General features: G+C 38.4%; 1 protein-coding gene across 1 annotated transcript in view; it reads left to right on the top strand.

Annotated features, from left to right (window-relative positions):
- The window catches only part of NAV2 (neuron navigator 2), a 783,367-nt gene that overhangs the window by 103,015 nt on the left and 661,569 nt on the right, over positions 1 to 18,783 (top strand). The window lies entirely within an intron of this gene.

Below are 18,783 nucleotides of genomic sequence, written 5' to 3'. Positions count from 1 at the left end.
TGTACCCATTTGATCATACAATTTTTGATTTGTTCATCTGTCTGTTCCAATTTCAATAACATTTTGTACATTTTCCTGATAAGATGTTCAACATCCGCACAAAGTTTTTCTTTTAGCTCTGATCTTCCTAATTTGATACCAGGAAAGTTTTGGTCTATATAATGCTTTTCTAATAATTGTCTGTATCTATATTTGTGTTTTGAATCTATATTCTTTTTTTTCTAATTTTACTAAATCATAGAAGGTTAGCCACTTTTCTTAGGTTTTCTTATCAATTCCATAAAATACTTCCTGAGTTGATTTCCATTTTGGGGTTTAGGATAGCAGTTTAAATCTATTCCAGATTCTCAGGATTGCTCTTCTGATGAAATGATTAGTAAATTCAGCATGTGCTTTGACAGCTGAATCTCAGGTCATGGCCTTCCAATTGCAATAATCCTTCATTTTTTAAAGTTATCCACTCTTTGAGTCAGACAAGTGAACAAGCAGAACAATAGAGTTTAAAGTTTGGTGTTCCAAATCCATCTCTCATTTTATCATCTTGCAACAATTGGCAATATAATTCATGGTTTCTTTCTCTGTCATATAAACCTAGAGGTATCTTTCTGCCAATTTTTGAATGGGATATCATTGCAGATAATTGGAATTGTCTGAAAAAGGAATGACATTTTGGGCAAGATGTTCATTTTTATAGCTGAGATTCTTCCCAACAGGGAGAGTATCAGCATAGACCACCTCTGAAGATCCTGTTTTATTTCCTAACAATTTTTTTTCATAATTATCTCAAAACAAAGTTGAATTCTTGTTTGTCACAGTTATTCCCAAATATTTTACTTTTTTCACAATTTGAAAGTTAATTTTTTCTTCCATTTTCTATTTATCAAGCTTATTTATATTCTTTGTCAACATTTTCATTTTGTTTGCTAATTTTAAATTCTGCTACTTCACCAAAATGTTCTACTATTTTTATTTACCATGCTTAGATTTTAAAATACATAAGTTTCAACTAGGAAATTATTGTGCCCTTTGGCAGATATTTTAATTAGCAATGTAAGCAATGGACTACATTCTAGGATTGTAGTATAAGTCACTATTGCTCAGCTATGGCTGCTTCCTCAGTCTGTTATATGCACCTTAATGGACAGTTTTGGTATGAGGCAATTCTTAAAGATCTACAAAGTAAAGTCCAGATGGATTAAGTGTTAAGATAGAAACATTTGCTGCTTTGATCGGCAGGGGGTATAATTACAAGGGCTTCTTTCACATGTGTGGTGTTGAATACACTGGTGTCTGGATCTTTTCTGTATTTGCCACAAATGTTGTTGCATAGTGAGATTGGCTAGCAGTTTGATGTCTCGGCCTCTTAGACATTTGTTATTCACTTGTAATGAATTTGTCAGTAGAGCTTGAATTCAAGCAAATTAGTTCATTAAGTTAGACTGCCCACGAACCACCCATGGACCTTATCTACCTCAACATTAGGAGGAATTTCCTGACAGTAAGGGCTGTTCGACAGTGGGACACACTTCCTAGGAGTGCAGTGGAGTCTCCCTCCTTGGAGGTCTTCAAACGGAGGCTGGATGGCCATCTGTCGGGGATGCTTTGATCTGGATTTCCTGCATGGCAGGGGGTTGGGCTGGATGGCCCTTGCGGTCTCTTCCAACTCTATGATTCTATGATTCTATGGGAGTCAATACAAAGGGGTGCTAAAAGGTTCTCAGCCTGACCCACTTCCCAAAATCGGAGCCTAATTTTGGCACTTCAGCTTGAAAAAGAGTTCTTTTGTATTGTAAACTGCCAGTTTGCAGGATTGTAGATCTAATTTCTGAATTGCTTCAGAACCATGTCAACAAAAAGTGTGGAATTCCTGTTCCTGCAGAAGAAAACACCAAAGGAAATCCAGGTGTGTATGATGAAAACATTTAGTGACAATTGCCCTTCATACTCAGCTGTGAAGAAGTGGTGTGCCAACTTTCAGTCTGGAGATTTTGAGACTGAAGATGCACCAAGGTCTAGGAGGCCTTCAACAATGTCAGCTTCTGAAATTATTGAGTGTGTTAATGACCTGATTTTGGTAGATGGATGAATCTCAGTTAAAAGAATTGCTAAAACTCTAGAGGTATCCCAGGAACTCACTGGGTTTATAATTCATGCACAGTTGGCAATGCAGACAAAGATCTGGAGACTCACATGATCTTGCTCTATCTCACTATTTCCTGTTTCCAAACCTCAAAAGGAGTTTGTAAGACAGGAAATTTTCAAAAGACTCAGAGGTGATAGCAGCAGCAGAACAGTATTTCAGTGACCAAACATCAGAATTTTTTTTAGGAAGGGTGAAAGAAACTTGATAAATTACATATCAAGTGTGTTGAACTTCAGTGTGAATATGTGGAATAACAAGTATGTTTCATGACTCGAAGTCATTCCCTTCTTGGTCAGGCTGAGAACTTTTCAGCACCCCCTTCTACAGTATGTGTCCAGTTACAATGGAACTGAATTTGGTATCACCAAACCAAAATGTTTAGTATATTTTATCATCTGTATCTAATAAAAGCGAGTTTTTAAAAATAGGTGGATTTCTTTTTCTTGTCTGATTAATTTTGACATGTCCTTCCAGTAGTAACAGCCAAGATGTCTCACCTGGCTATGTATTTAATACTTCATGTATTCATTTATTTTGGAACTGTGTCGTAATGGGGAAACAAAATGTATAAACAAAATGTGCTTGTTTTATTTGTAGTGATTTTGGATGCATTCCCCTTTAACTTGTAGTTTGCTATACCCACTCAGTTTTGATTCAGCTGCATGAGGTTTTATAAATACACAATTTGTTTTCATGTCTACATGTCAGGCATTGTTTTTCAAGCTTCCAGACCATGACCAGGACTCTGAATACAAAGTACACATTTATTTTTTGCTTGATTGAAGAGCACTGCCTAGAAACAGAAGGTGCATTGACAGCTATATTAATGAGATAACATGAACATAAAATGTGTGTATTGAACAAGCTCATTGTATTCAGGAAATGGTCTTTACTAACTCTTTGAAATGTCAACCTGTATTTTAGGAAAGCAATTTTAGTAACAAAAATGAGAGGACCTCTTTTAACAACGCAATTATTTTTTAACTAAAGAGCAAAGCAGACTGCCCCAAAGGGGTGACTTGAAGCTACCTCTGACAAAACTGGATTGGGACTGCAGCAACCATACTCCGCAGCTCCAATCCACTTTTGGCTGAAAAAGAAGCAGCAAACAGTTGCTCCTTTTTGCGCTGGCAAAACACTGGCTTTTTGGCCTCGCTGCAATTGGAAGCTGGCTTTATGGAGTTCTGGTGGCATGCAGCATCTAAACACCATGCCGCTGGAACGCCCAGAAGCTGGCCTGCAGCCGGGCAGCTGGGCAGCATGAAGCCAGCATCTGGGTGGTTTCAGAGCATAGGACATCAATACGCTGTGCTCTCAAGCCACCTGGATGCCTGTTTAACCCCTAAATCAGTATAGGCTTACAGAGCAGTCACTGATGGACTTTTGGATCCGGCTATTCTTCAGTTTTTTTTCTGGCATCTGTATGCATGTCTTCCTCATGCCATGGGTCCTGTGTTTCCAGTTATATCCTACAGGACAGCACTAAACCTAATAGGTATTGTATTGGAATGCGTAGTTCCAAAAACTAGAGACCAGGGCTATGCTTAGATGTCATTTGTGTGTTCTGTTTTCAATACCTGCTCCAAATATGGACCACAAAGAATTAGGAGATTTTTGCTTTCATTATTGCTAAGCCACAGGCTGTGGTTATGAATTATAACTATGATTTGTTTGAATAAGTCAACCTCAAACCATTCTGGCATGTTTCAACAAACTGTAGTTAAGATGAAGTTTGTTTTATCAAAAAAGAATTAAAACCCCCAAAGAGCTTTCAATCTTCTCTTCACAACAATAAACTGTCATTTATGGCTAACTCCAAACACAGCCAATACTAGAAGATACATGCTTTCTAAATGCTTCTGAATATAATCATGCTGGTAAGATTTATTTTATTTAGTATTCAGGACACACACGATTCCTATGTGGCTTCCTTTTCTTTTCCTTTCCTTTCCTGAAATGCTGTGAGAATAATAATAATAATAAAGCTGAACTTTTCTCCCCCCCCCCCCCGCTGCCCTTATCTCATCTTTTGCAGTACCATAATGAGCTCTTTCAAATTAATTCTTTCTTCCACTCTGAGTTAAGTCAGTGTGCTCTTTTGGTGGTAAAAGTCATGATAATCTTAATATGCTTCAAATCACGAAGGGGATGGAACTTGATTTTTCTATTTAAATGCTTTGAAATTTCCAGTACAAAATGATGTTGCCTTGCTCTGTGTCGTCCTTGTTCTGTAATGTGATTAACATGAACACAGACTAGAACTCTTTCTTGTCATGACATCTTCTTTTCAGAATGCTATGCTTAAGAATAATTTGCCAAGCGATATTTTTTCCTCTCCCACATTCTCTCCTTGGGTTGATTTCTACTGCTTGTTATCAATCTTTCTACAAGATGTGGTCTCTTACACATGCATGTTTGCTTTTATTATATTCACCTTGATTTTTAAAAGTCTACCCAAATGGTCAAAACAATAAAAAATAAATAAATAGTAGGCTTCACTACTATATTTCCTATTGCCACCCAGCACATACCTTTTTGGTAATCTCTAATAATTTGTGAACAGAGCCACCTTGTGCTGTGGTTTGAGTGTTGGACTAGAGCTCTGGGACATTAGAGATCCAATACACACTCATTCATAGGACCTCACTGGGTGACCTTAAGCAAATCACACTCTTTCAGCCTAGGAGGAAGACAGTGGCAAACCCCGCTGAATAAATCTTGCCAAGGAAAGCCTTGGATAGGGTTACCATAAGCCAGTGTCAATTTGAAAGCCAGATAACAACTTTATGATCTCACTAATTCTCATACCAGCATGCCACAAGTAATTTATCAGTTCATCTACAGTTTCCTGTAGTCCTATTCATATGTTCCTCCTGCAGAGAGAGTTAATACTTGGAGAGCAGAAATATGCAGCCTGGTCAGACACCTCACATCATATATTGTATTACCTCCGTGCAAAGGTACACCTATGTGTGAGCAACTCTTTCTGCATTGGCCTTCCTAGCAGTTGGAATGCTCTGATGGCCAAATCACTGGCATTAATCCTGCTTCCAATCACTGAGGTTAATACTCTGTCTGTTAAAAAAAAAGATAAAGATAGTCCCTTAACATGAATGTCTAATCGTAAGCGACTGTGGGGGCGGTTCTCATCTCCATTACTAAGCCAAAGAGACAGGGTTGCATAACATCCATGTTTCATTATATTTTGAGTAAAACTACTTCTGTAAATTCCTTTATCAGATGTATGACCTATGGGATCAGTGGCATCATTAGGGCGTGCGGAGAGTGGGGATCACACCGGGTGACATCCTAGATGGGGTGACACTAGTGCTTCTCAAACAACTGTCTTTTGTTAGAAATAAGCATTCACTTGTGTCCCTTTAAAATGCTGAAGAGATGGTGTGAGTGAGGCGAGGCTTAGTGGGACGAGAAAGGAGGGGCCACAGGTTTTTTAAAAAAAATCAAATTTCAAAAAAATATTTTTATTTAAAAATATTGTATTAGTCATTCTAGAACTGATCTGTGTAAAACTATGTATCTGCAGACCTGAAGTTCTCTTGTTTATCCCTCATGTCTCAGAAATGGTTCTGAGGAGCAACTATCCCAGCCCAAAAGGCGGTGTAGTGTATTTCTTGTATTGAATCAATACAAGGGAAAAGAAATCTTGCAGCGGAGAGATGAAAAGAAAAGCACTATCTGTCACATACACTTGTCACCCTACCAGTAAAATACAGCAAGGCATAAAGACAGGTAGTTCATCCACCTCATACTTTCCTACTTCTGCACTAGATGGCTCTGTCCAACTTAAGTGTGACCCCCCCCTCCAATGTTTCTTGGGTTATCTAGGTTCATCTCTCTTTTTCTAAATTCCCTATACCTGATTGTTTGGCTGGAATCCTACTTTAATTTGATCACAATGATTAATTGTTAACTGATAGATCTCCAAAGAGTACTGATAGATGTCCAAAGAGTAGACAGCTTTTGACACATGAGAAAACAGTCCATCTCTTAAGAATCTGTTTCAAGAATGCACAGCAGGATAATTATCCCCCCACACCCTGCTATAGCTCCAAGGTATTAAATAATCGGCAGAAGTATAGTTATATTTGTATATAAATCTTCTAGTTTTGTAGACATTAGCAACAAGCTGAAGCAGTGACAGTTTCATGATGCAAATTTCTTTCCGAGTATGTGATGCATAATTATTGGGTTCCCTTTTATGCAGAATCAAAAGAGTATCTCTGGATGTTTATGAAGCAGAGATGAAAATAATTTAGAAAATTATGTGTGTTTATGGTTAGAAAACAGATGTCAGTAAGTTTATTTTTAAAAAAGTGATGTGAAACAGGTGGATCAGATTTGAACTAGCATCTTCAATCAATTCTGGGCAAGCAAGAGAAACAATTATTTTCGCAGGTTTTTTTTTTCCTTTTTGACTTTTAGAAGTGGAAATAGTTTAGTTGAAAGAAGTTTGGAAGTAGAAATAAAAGAGCTTCAGCTCAAATAGCTTTCATGAAGATGATCACTCTGAATTCAAGGTAGCAGCAGATGTTCTCCCTATGTACTTATTTTTGTACCATTGTTTCCTCAAACTAATCAGTTCATTTGTTTATTCTAGCCATGCTTATAGACTGTTTATTGATAAAATTTGAGAAAGTTAACACATGTTATTCCTTCGGTTGAATAGTATAGCAAAGCTTGGAATTGTACTGTTAGCACTGCCTCCTATGTGGGAATAGTAGCATGGACAGTAGCAAAGCTTGGATAGTTACTTTTAAAAAACAATTTGCAACCATTATGTGTTAGGCCTACAATAAGAATTTGTTGTTAGCTGCCCTCAAGTTGGCTTCAACTCATGGGGACTCTGGGGATGTCACATGTCCAAAATCCCTATCTTCCACTGCTCTGCCCAGATCCTGCAAGCCCTTGACCACAACCTCTCTGATCTAGTCTATCCATCTGGTTTGTGGTTTTCCTCTCTTTCTTCTACCCTTTACCATCCCTAGCATTATTATTTTTTCCGGTGATCCATGCCTTCTCATTATGTGGCCAAAGTACGATAGTCTCAACGTGATCATCTTAGCTTCCAAGGAGAGCCCTGGTCTGAACCCATTTGTTTGTTTTTAACTGTCCACAGTATCCTAAGTACTCTTCTTCAGCATCACATTTTGAATGAGATGATTTTCTTTCTGTCTCCTTCCTTCACTGGCCAGCTCTCTCACATCCATATTTGGTTACTGGGAATACAGTGGCCTGAATGATTCTGACTTTAGTGCTGAGTTGCATGTCTTTGCTCTTCAGTATCTTTTCCAGTTCTATCATAGCTGCCCTTACCATTCCCAGTCTTCTTCTTATTTCTTGACTGCAGTCTCCATTCTGGTCAGTATTTGATCCTAGATATGGGAATTCTTTTAATTATTCCAATTTCCTCACTGTCTAGATTGAATTTGTGTGTTTCTTCTGTGATCATGATTTTTGTTTTTTAATGTTCAGCATCAGACCTGCCTTTGCACTTTCATCTAGACGTTTCTTATTAACTGTTCCAATTCCTTAATGTCTTCTGCTAATATTATATCTTAAGTTGTTAATATTGTTTCCTCCTATCTTAACTTCTCCTTTTTCTGATTCTAATTCTGTTTTTCTTATTATATTTTCAGTATATAAGTTAAACAAGTAGGGTGATAAGATGCAGCCTTGCCTGACCCCTTTGTCTATTGAGAACCACTCTGTTTCTCTGAATTCTATTCTGACAGTGGCTCTTGTCCTTGGTACAGATTTCTCATCAGGCCTATCAGAGGTATTGCCACCCCCATGTCTTTGAGTGTGATCCATAGGTTTTCATGATCTATACAATCAAATGTTTTGTTGTAGTCTATGAAACACATGTTGATTATCTTTTGGAATTCTTTGACATGCTCCATTAGCCATTGTATGTTTGCAATGTGGTCTCTAGTGCCCCTTCCTTGCATCTCTGGAATTTCTCTTTACATGTATGGTTGCAGTCTATGCTGCAGAATTTTGAGCATGATTTTGTTTGCATGTGATATTAATGCTATTGTCCTATAGTTGCTGCAGTCTTTTGCATCTCCTTTCTTGTGGATTGGTATGTGTATTGAGCATTTCCAGTCTGTTGGCAATCTCTTTGTTTTCCATATTTATTGGCATATTTCAGTTAGCACTAAAGTTGCATCTTTCTGTGGGCATTGTAGCAGTTCAATCAGGATATCAACTGTTCCTGGTAATATTTTTTCCTATTTCCTTTATTGCAGATTCTACTTCACTTCTTAGAATTTGGGGTTCTTCATATAGATCCTCATTCCAAATGTCATTCATTCCCTCATCTCTTTAGTATAACTCTTTTGTGTATTGCCTCCAGCTTCTTTTTATATCTTCTTGTTCCTGTATTATGTTCCTTTTTTTCTCTGTAGAGCATCCCTGCCCTTGGTTTGAACTTGGTTTTAATTTCTTGGATTTTATGGTAGACGTCTCTCGTTCTTTCCTTTTTATTGTTGCCTTCTATTTCTCTGCATTGGTCATTGTGGTATTTCTCCTTATCCCTGCACTGTTGTGTTCATACATCTGGTTTTGTTCCTATCTCCCTTTGCTTTTGCTTTTCTTCTTTGCTTTATTGCATGAAATGTTTCATCAGTCATCCATGGTTTCTTATCTTTCTTTTTGGCCACTGTTAGTGTTTTCTTGCATTCATCTTTAATTATGTCTTTGACCTCTTTCCACAGTTCTTCATGTTCCTAGTCGATTATACTGAATAGTTCAAATCTATTTCTTACACTGTCATTTAATTCATCTGAAATGTTATTCAGGTCATATTTTTGTATAATAATTATTTTTTACTTGTTTCTTCAGTTTATGAGGATTCAGCCAATGAGAATTACTGTTATAAATTTCCTTCTCCATTCTCCACCATTTCCACTGCCTGGGGGACTCAAGGCATCTTACAAAAACTGAAGCAGCAAAAGATAAAACTTCACAACAGGAGAAACTAGAACTTGTAGTATGCAGTGTTTCTTCTCCACTGTTTAGTGAGGATGCAGCCTTCTAACAATAAAAGTGATTCAAAAGTTAGTTATACAACAATGGAGGGAAGTTATAGTTCCTTAGGGTATACCTTTATCATTGGAGAAAGGAAGCAATTACATGATAAAGTGGTAATTCAGCTTGTTATTTCCAGGCTTGGAAAGTACAGTATCTGTAGCAGAATATTTGTGCTAAGAAGTGCCAAGTTACCCATATTTGTTATATCTACAAACTGACTCCAAGACTTCCATCACTTTTTAAAGTACCTCCAACTTTCCCTTATCTGAAATCTAAAGCTAGCGAAATAAGATCCCCTTCCCACAAACTAGCATAGTATTATCAGCTGGTGATGAGACGTGGGAAGAGTCATTGGTTAAACTGTTCTAAAAGCAATATTTGATAGGACGCTACTCTGTGCTGCCAGAATAATGTATTAGGGATTGTACACAAGATAAATGGTATAAATTACAGCATAAACATTATGCAGGGACAATCAATACGGTGCTGATGTTCCTGCGGTTGTGCACTGCTGTGATATTTATCAGAAATCTTTACAGAAATTGCTTAGGAGAAAGATGTATATTTGTCTTGGTGCACAGTGATGATTGTGAGAAGAGATTGTGCACCAAGAATGCCTTGGTACCTCTTGTTGAAATGATAACAGTCTGAAAGATTAATAGTTGCTTGAAAATCACTTGCCCCATATACAGGTAATACTTAACAGAACTTCTTGCCCTACGATAATAGTGGGAGGTTCTGGCTTACATGATTTTTAAAGTTTACAGAAATGCATACAGAGTTGATCAATCAACAGCTATTTTGGTCTTGATAATTAAATAAAAACACCGTTTTGTGGCTACTTTTTCATGGCACATCGTTGCCGTGTCATTTGGTTGGTGTGGCCATGATCTGGGGGAGAAAGGGGTGGTCTCTGTCCGCCCCTTTCTCCCCATATATACAAGCCCTATGTTTGGATTGCTCTGTTTACTCCCTACTGGTTCGTGTACTTGGACTTCTGGACTGGCTAACGGCTAGTATCAAGATACTAAGGCTTAAATACTGTGAAGACAGCAGATCCAGTTGGGTCACAGAAACTAAGCAGGGTCAGACCTTACTAGCAATTGGAAGGGAGACTGCCAGACAATACCAGCAGCTAAAGGTAGGCAATGGCAAACCATCTCTGAGTAATTCTTAGGAAAATCCTATTCAATCCATGGGATCACCTTAAGTGACAAATGACATGACTTACTAGAAGCAGTAGTGTTGATTTTATATTAAAGTATTAAAAATGGCTGGTGTGGGACATTTGGGGAAATATCCTCTTTTCCTCCCATTTGACACCTACTTAAAATATAGTTTGAAAGCTGTATGATCTGAGCCCCTTACACATGGAATAAGAGATTGTCAGGTATTATAAATTATGCTTTGATAAAGGATGACATTTATCATGTAGAATTCCCTTCTTAGTGAAGTTTGCCATATCCAGGCAATCAACTCTTTAATTTGATTAGATCTTCTGAATTTTATGATGCTAGTTTTATCCACTCTTTTCGTGGTGTTTTGCTTTTTTGTCTGTTGATTGTTATGGCTCACTTTCAGCACTACTTTTATTTTTATTGATACCTTTGTCTTATTATTTTGGAAACCATGCAGTCAAAAAGTATCATTTTCAAAGTATCAGTTAGCTTTGCCTGTTAGGAATTTCCAAATTCTCCTGCTTAATCTAGTGACTTTAGTTGGGCTACTTGTATGAAAGAAAATTCTGCAGATTAACACTGCAGTACAAAAGAGTGAATTTCCCCCCTATAACACATTTCAGTGCACAAATTACATTATAATGCTCATCTAATCTCAAGCACAACACTTGGCCAAGGACACGGTTACAGCTTCTTGGCTAAATGAATATCTGAACTTGCATATTTTATGCGTTGTCTCTTACACAATCCACACTTTTACACTACCTTTTTATACTGCAGTTGTTTGAGTCCTATTGTTTTATTGATAAAACGGTGCATGTTTCAGATTTATGAGGGTTTTGTTTCATTTGCTGAAAATGGTTATAGAATTTGCCTTTCAAAATGTGGTATAAGGGATCTTTAATATTTTACAGAAAAGTGAGTAATAATTATATTTGCAATTGAAGTAATACATATCTCAGCATGGGAGTGGTATGGGAGCAACTCTCACTTTAGCAAAGCATTTAATGATGGTAAATTGATCCAAGTTGTTATAATTTGTGTCTTTCCTCTGGGAACTCTGTATAAGGGGGGGAAACTGTAAACAGATAAATGTATGAGATGAAATGAAATGTCATCTTTGGTCTAGTGGGCTGGCACACTATAAATGTACACAGTCTGATTCATGTTTTCCAGAAGTCAAGGGAAAGGGGCTTGGAAGGTTGCTTTAAAAATAATTAGTTACATTTATAATTCCAACTCTCTTCAGTAATTAGTTTCTATAATACAAGTAAGTATTTACTTTTCTGTTCCTCAAAAGTAACTAAACAGTTACTCTTAGTTACTTAAAATATCTGAATGTTATGTTTAATTTGTACTTTATTAATTGAAGTGAGGGTCTTTTCAAATTTTGCAAAAAGCTGCCAAACACTCCAACTAGGGGAAAATGAAAGGATATAAATCTATTAAATGAATGAATGAAATTTTTATTTTTATCCCGCTTTTCCGCGATGATCAAAGCGGCGTACAGATTAAAATTTCAGATCAAAATACATACATAGAAATAAAAACAATATATAAAAATCAGATTAAAAACTATTACACAGCGAGCTGAGTTAAATCCATAAACATTACGAGAAGCAATTACAAAATAGGGAGAAAGGAAATATCACAACTCATGGGGGGAAAGCTTGATGAAAGAAGGTCTTCAAATTTTTCTTTAAAAGATCCAGAGAGGTGGTGGAACGGAGCTTGTCGGGAAGGTTGTTCCACAATTTTGAGGCCAAAATGGAAAAGGCCCTTTGCGAGGTCACCGCGTATTGCGCAGTTGGGACCCTCAGCAAATTCTTCCCGGCTGACCTGAATGTGCGGGGCGGATTATATGGGGAGAATAAATGAATGAATAAGCTGCTCACCTTGATATAAAACACAGTGCATGTTCTGTGCAACTAGAAATTCTAATAAAGCAGGGCTTCCAGTTGTGTGGGCCTTGTAACCACAGTTATCTGAACGTGTTTGCAACCTTTGCAGACCTTTCCTGGAAGGGTAGGAAAGGAATAGTGTGTGTTCCTCAGCATGTGTAGAGAATATCTGAATAGGGCTATTGTTGTATCTTCATCATTAGTAAAGGGAGTTAATTACATCAACTAGTTACAAAATACTAGTTACTTCCAGATCTGTATAAATGCCATATATAGCCACACCAACATGAATGTAAACTGCTACTCCTCTAGTAACATCCCAAATAGGTTGTGGATGTGAATATTGCAAACATGTGGATGGCTCTATTCAGACACCTGGCACAATTCAAAAGCGATCTTAGTTTGGTGGGAAAGACTGATATGATCAGCCCCACTCATGTAGCTTTTGGTATTTATTATTATTATTATTATTATTATTATTATTATTAAACTTTATTTCTAGAGCACTGTAATTATACACAGCGCTGTACAAAGTCGGTAAAATTAAGGAGTATATAAAGACACATTACAGCCACACAGGATCTCAGTACATCATAAAGTAGCTCTCATATGGCTCAGTGTCTGCTTGAAGGAAGGTTTAGAACAAACTTGAAAGAGAATAAACCTGTTCTACAGTAAATGAAGCCCAGAGATGAAATGAGTATTTTTTTTAAAAAAGTAAAACCTAAGAAATGCTAGGGATTCTTCACTAACTAATAATCTGTATAGCAGCAGAATGATGGGCTTGCTTATCTGAGAGTCCTTTGCAATCAGAAGCCAAGAATGCCTCTTATTCAGCAGTTCAGTGCTACCTCCCAGAGTCACAATCTTCCTAGCAGAAACCCATCCCTTTCTTTAGATTTTTCTCTGTTATCTTCATCTTACAGATGATATTTAATACGAAAGAGCTCTTTAGCTTAGTGGACAATTCTCTAGTGGCTGGAAGTTTGCACTTTGATGAGTTGAAATTAGAAGTAGAGCACATATCAAGGGTGAGGGAACTTTACCTATCTAAGGCACTATTGATGCGGCTCTCGTGTATTCTCTGTTACTCGGGACAATTAAATCAGGATTAGATGTTGGTCTCTTGTTCAGTATTAGAAGTTATGCCCTGTGCAGTTCTTAAAATAATTTTAAATGGCCCCCATCCCTGCATAAATAATGTTCCTTGCAGTGAGGAAGAATGGAATCCATAGGTACAGAGATACTATTGGTTTTTAATTGTTCAGTAGCATATAAGCCCACTCAGCCCTGTCCAGGGCTAAAATTGGAAATAAGGATATGGATGTGCACATAATGCCTGACCCCCCACCCCCATGCCTGAAGTAATTTAGACATTCACAAACTGAGCATGAGAGTCTGAATACAGCTTTGTGACCACATTCAACTGAAGCTTATAAAGCTTCCATAATCAAAAATTTAAAAGTTCCAAAGGTTGGGTACTTCTATATAGGATTGCAACTTGAAAGTAAATGAAAACCATGAATGCTAGAGGTGCTCGATCAAGGCTCAGCACAACAACTGCTATTTATAACATTTGCTACGTACAACACATTTCCAGTCAAATCAGTGTATGACTGGTGATCGTAAATGTACATGCTTCTCATGTGAAAACATACATTTTCCAGAAAATGGCCTGCATATTCACCAAATATAGGTGTTTTTATCATAACTGAGTCAACTTCAGTCTATAATTATTCCTCTGTCTGTAAATATTACACTGTCCTATTTTTATATTGGGGATCTGGCATTCCAGAGGTCAGACCAAAGTGACCACTGGTCACTAATGGTACATTTTCATAACATGATTATTTTCTCAGTCTAGATGAGAAGCTCTCTCTTTCTCAGTTGCTGCATTGTAATTCAGTTTTAGTGTTGTTATCTCTCTCTCTCTCTCTCTCTCTGTAGCGTTGCTGTCCAAATTCAGTGTTCAGATTATACATAACCTCAGCCTCAATAATTTCTACTTCTACTGAGTGCCTATTCACTAGCACATTTATATATGTGTGGGGAGGAGATATGGGGGATGAGAGGGGAGAATATGTGCCACAGAAACAGAAGCTTCCTATAGGATGGCCATTGCTTGTCTTTGGAAACAATGCAACAAGAGTGGTTAATGCATTACCCTTTTCCATGTTCCAGTAGCCAATCTAGGTTCAGAAAATTAGGATTTCTGAAAACATGCTGTTTAGACAATGTACTTTTGCTTATCTGTTCACACTCACCCAGGTAGCTCAGCCAAAACCAGAGTTTGAAAAAGTTGCTTGTATAGAAAAGGAGTCTCAAAATCTCCCAGGTAGCACAACCACTAGCCATGGTGACTTGTAAATAGGTATTGTAGTTAAAAAACACACACACAACAGTGCTGGATTTTGGCTAGGTGTGGATTCTTCCAAGCACACAGTGACTATTGTTAGTTCCAACCAGAATAGGACTGCTGAATCAATGGAGTTTATAGAACTCCATAGAATCCTGTATTATGGAACACATCAGTTGAGAAACTGGAACCTTTCACACTACACAGTTATAACACATAAATGCCAAGTATTCTGGTGTTTAATACTGGCATTTCCACCAAATCCTGATTGTTCCTACTTTTCAAATCATCTGCCCCATCTTAAATGACTGAGTCTTAAAAGAAATACCTGCCCCCCCCCCCCCGGGTGGGGGGAGAATATTTCCAGTAATTACTCAGAATGGAGCATATGCCAGATTTCTGACTGATGTACTAGAAGTAGACAGACGGCTATTATTTGCATACAGATAATATCAGATGCCTAACAGGCTGTAAGGCTGGTGACAGATTGTGTATCCAAAAAGGTTAGTGTTTCCTTTTACTTGTTTCTCTAATGTTGAAGTATAATTAATCCAGTTTTTAATTTTTCATGCTGATTTATGGCTGGGGGTTTTCAGATTTTATTCTTAGTGTTACAGTAAGCCCAAAGGCAGATGTGCCTCCCATACAGCTGGCTGTGAGAACCTGTTGGGACAACTTCAGACTCACATTCTACCAGATACTGTGTTGTGATGTCTCCTGAATGACTAAATGCCGCTATCACTATGCAAAGGGATTTTGTAGTACCTTGAGACTAACTTTGTGAAAGAAGTTGTAGCATATATTTTTGGAAACATTCCAAGCAGGTCAAACCAGAGCTGAATAGCAACAGAATCACCAAATATTCATTGCAGTAATTACAATAAACTGTATACATAGGTAGCATGCATAATCAATCAGAACTTGGCCAGTGGACATGCTGATGATGGGAGTCTGGGAACTACAGTCTAAAAAGCAACTTTGGCCACAATGACCTAGTTATCCTATTACACCAAGAGGAATAAATCAGTGTTTCCCACAATAAATCTAGAAATCCACTCCCTTTACCAGAACTATTTCTTCATCTTGAATCATATTTTGTGTGTGTGTGTGGGGGGGGGGTATGAATTACGATTTATTTCCCCAAAGTTTAGGCTATCCTTTCTCATTACAGAAATGTTCTACACCAACCTGATAGACTGTTGTTTACTTTCTGCCCCAAATCTGGTTATGATATTCAAATTTCCCTAGTATGTGCAGAAGATATTGTTCACTCTTTTTCAGAATCTCATCATTCAGGTTCATTGAGTAGAAGAGCAACACAAACCATCCATCTAGCTGGCTCATTGCCTAGGGCTGATGTCCAAGGTTGGGCTTCATTATTTGAGAACACATGGAAGAGGAACACATTTTCCCTTTAGCCCAAGAGAAGAGTGCCAACAGTGTGAGTCACAGTAGTGTTTCTGGCAGAGACCAATGTACCAGTCACAGGCACAGACTGGAACAGTATCTTGAGACTAGACAGAGAGCAGTTGATATCACTAACAACTTAAGTATGCTGGTGTTAATGATTTTCAAGTGGAAGAAATGGAAAAATGCCCCAAGGTGGTAAAGGCTATATTTGTATCTTTGTCCTTGTAGGCAGACAAGTTGGTTGCAAAAGAAAAAACAAACAAACAAACAACCAGAGCCAAACAACTACGCCAGATTTTTTTCTTTTCATTTTAGTAGCACTGCATGGACTTATTTAGAAACCAGCATGCTGATCATTAATCCAAAATGTAGGGATGCCTTGCATACATATTGACTGATGCAGCATATGCCTCAGATGCCCCTGGCGATCAAGAGACCTGGGTTTTAGGTTTGGCAATCTCTTTGTTTATAAATGTAATCTTAGTCTGAATTCTTTTTATGGTTTAGAGGTAATCTGGAATCTGAGACCAATACTTTAAGATTTTGGTGTTGACATAGTTTCTTCAAATTAATGACAGATTCCAAAAGAGAATGCTGCGCCTGGGACCTGTACTCCTGTGCACTTGTGCACCTGGGCAACTCCACCAGCACCGGAGCAGTGTTCTGAGAGGGGAGGTGCACACTCCAGCACTTACACCAGCACTTGTGCAGCGTCCTGAGAGGGGAGGCTGTTAAACTCTTGTCAATATGGCAGGAGAGGGCTGCTACTGTGATTGTAACAATATTGATCCAGGATGGGGAGCAGCTATCACTGTAGTGCGGGGCAAGGGGAGATATAGCGGTAACCGGGTGGGCATGAGGTATAAAGGAAGACGAGATCGATGTCTAATATCTATCTCACCTTCCTCCTGCCCTGTTAACCCAAGAGAACTGAGAATTGGCCCAATCATACCACAAACCCTCTCTCTGCTCCTGCAGTACACTGATGATACCCAAATATGCTTCTCTATGTCCCCAACTGCTACAGTGACTAAGGATGACTTCTCCCCTCTGAATCCCTGCCTTGAGTCAGTAATGGGCTGGATGAGGAAAAACAAACTCAGGTTGAATCTGGAGAAAACGGAGGTACTTGCCATAGGTTCCTTAGGTCCGGGGAGCGAAATTTGTCCACCACTCATTGGAGGGGTCACACTTCCCCTGAAGGATGAAGTTCGCAGTTTGGGAGTACTTCTGGTTCCGTCTCTATGTTTGTCATCTCAAGTGGATACGGCGGCCAGAAGTGCTTGGTACCAACTTCGGTTGATACGCCAACTGTGACCCTACCTCAACAGAAAGGACCTTGAAGCTGTAGTACATGCTCTGGTAATCTCTCGTCTTGATTTCTGTAATGCGCTCTACATGGGGCTACCCTTGTATCAAGTTCAGAAGCTTCAATTAGTGCAAAATGTGGCAGCCAAGTTGGTCACTAACTCTTCGAGATTTGACCACATAACACCGATTTTGAAAGATCTACACTGGCTCCCAATTAGCTTCCGGGCACAGTACAAGGTGTTGGTCACCTTTAAAGCCCTACATGGCTTGGGTCCGGGTTAATTACGGGACCGCATCTCCCTATACAATCCACCCCACACTCTTAGAACAAGTGGGAAGAACTTGTTGGAGACACCAGCATCCAAACATGTGTCTACTTCCCAAAAGCCATTCTGTATAGCTGCCCCCAGACTTTGGAATGGTCTCCCAGAGGAGACTCACCTTGTCACATCCCTAGAAACCTTTAAGAAGGCGATAAAGACAGAACTCTTTCGCCGCGCTTATCCTCCTGACCTTTTATGAAGATATGAGCCCAGCCCTCCCCCTCCGTGACTAATTGCTGTTATGATTTTAGCTCCTTATGTTTTATATTTTTATGATTTTATTCTTCTAACTGTGGTTTTATTGTTATATTGTAATTGTAATTTTAACTTGTTGTGATCCCGCTTTGATCCATCGGGAGAGGCGGGAAGATAGAAATAAAAACTATTATTATTATTAGAATCATAGAATCATAGAATTGTAGAATCGTAGAGTTGGAAGAGACCACAAGGGCCATCCAGTCCAACCCCCTGCCATGCAGGAAATCCAATTATTGTTAAGGGTGACAGTAGTAAAGGGAAATAGCTTATTTTTCTTTAAGATCACCTGCTGTCCTATACCCTTTCCAATACAGGTTAAAAGATATGTTATCTTGCAATAATTTAGTCATTGAGGATCAGTCTAGGTTCATTCTCAAAGTATACAGTTTCAGACTGTGGCAAAAAAGATATCTTTCATTTCAGATGGAACTCTTTATTGAAAGAAGAGTTGGACCCGTATTTCTTTCTTTCTTTTTTTTTACTCATTTGTCTGAAAGCTAAAGCGGATACCAGGGCTGGGCCTACCATTAGGCAGAGTAAGGTGGCTGCCTCTGGAAGCTGCCTCCAGAACATTCCAGTGGTTTAGGGTGTCATCAAAAAGCAGGAAATAGTTGGGTTATTTAATTTATCAGTGTTTTATTTAGACTACTAGTGAGAGAAAAGGCAGCTTGTGGGCTTTTCTGTCTCAGGTGCTGAAGTAGTCTGTTTGGGTTCTGGTACTGTGATTCTTGAAGGGCAGAGGGAGAGGCTTTTGTTGGAAAATTTATGTATTGCATTCTCCTTTCCTTCTTTAGATAGACAGGGACTTCCCTCTATCTCATTCTATCTATACATGTGACTCCTGTCACTG

Source organism: Sceloporus undulatus, chromosome 1 (genome assembly GCF_019175285.1).
Source record: "Sceloporus undulatus isolate JIND9_A2432 ecotype Alabama chromosome 1, SceUnd_v1.1, whole genome shotgun sequence".
NCBI lineage: Eukaryota > Metazoa > Chordata > Lepidosauria > Squamata > Phrynosomatidae > Sceloporus > Sceloporus undulatus.
Note: the sequence above shows the minus strand (reverse complement) of the source record. Positions and strands in the feature narration are given on the sequence as shown.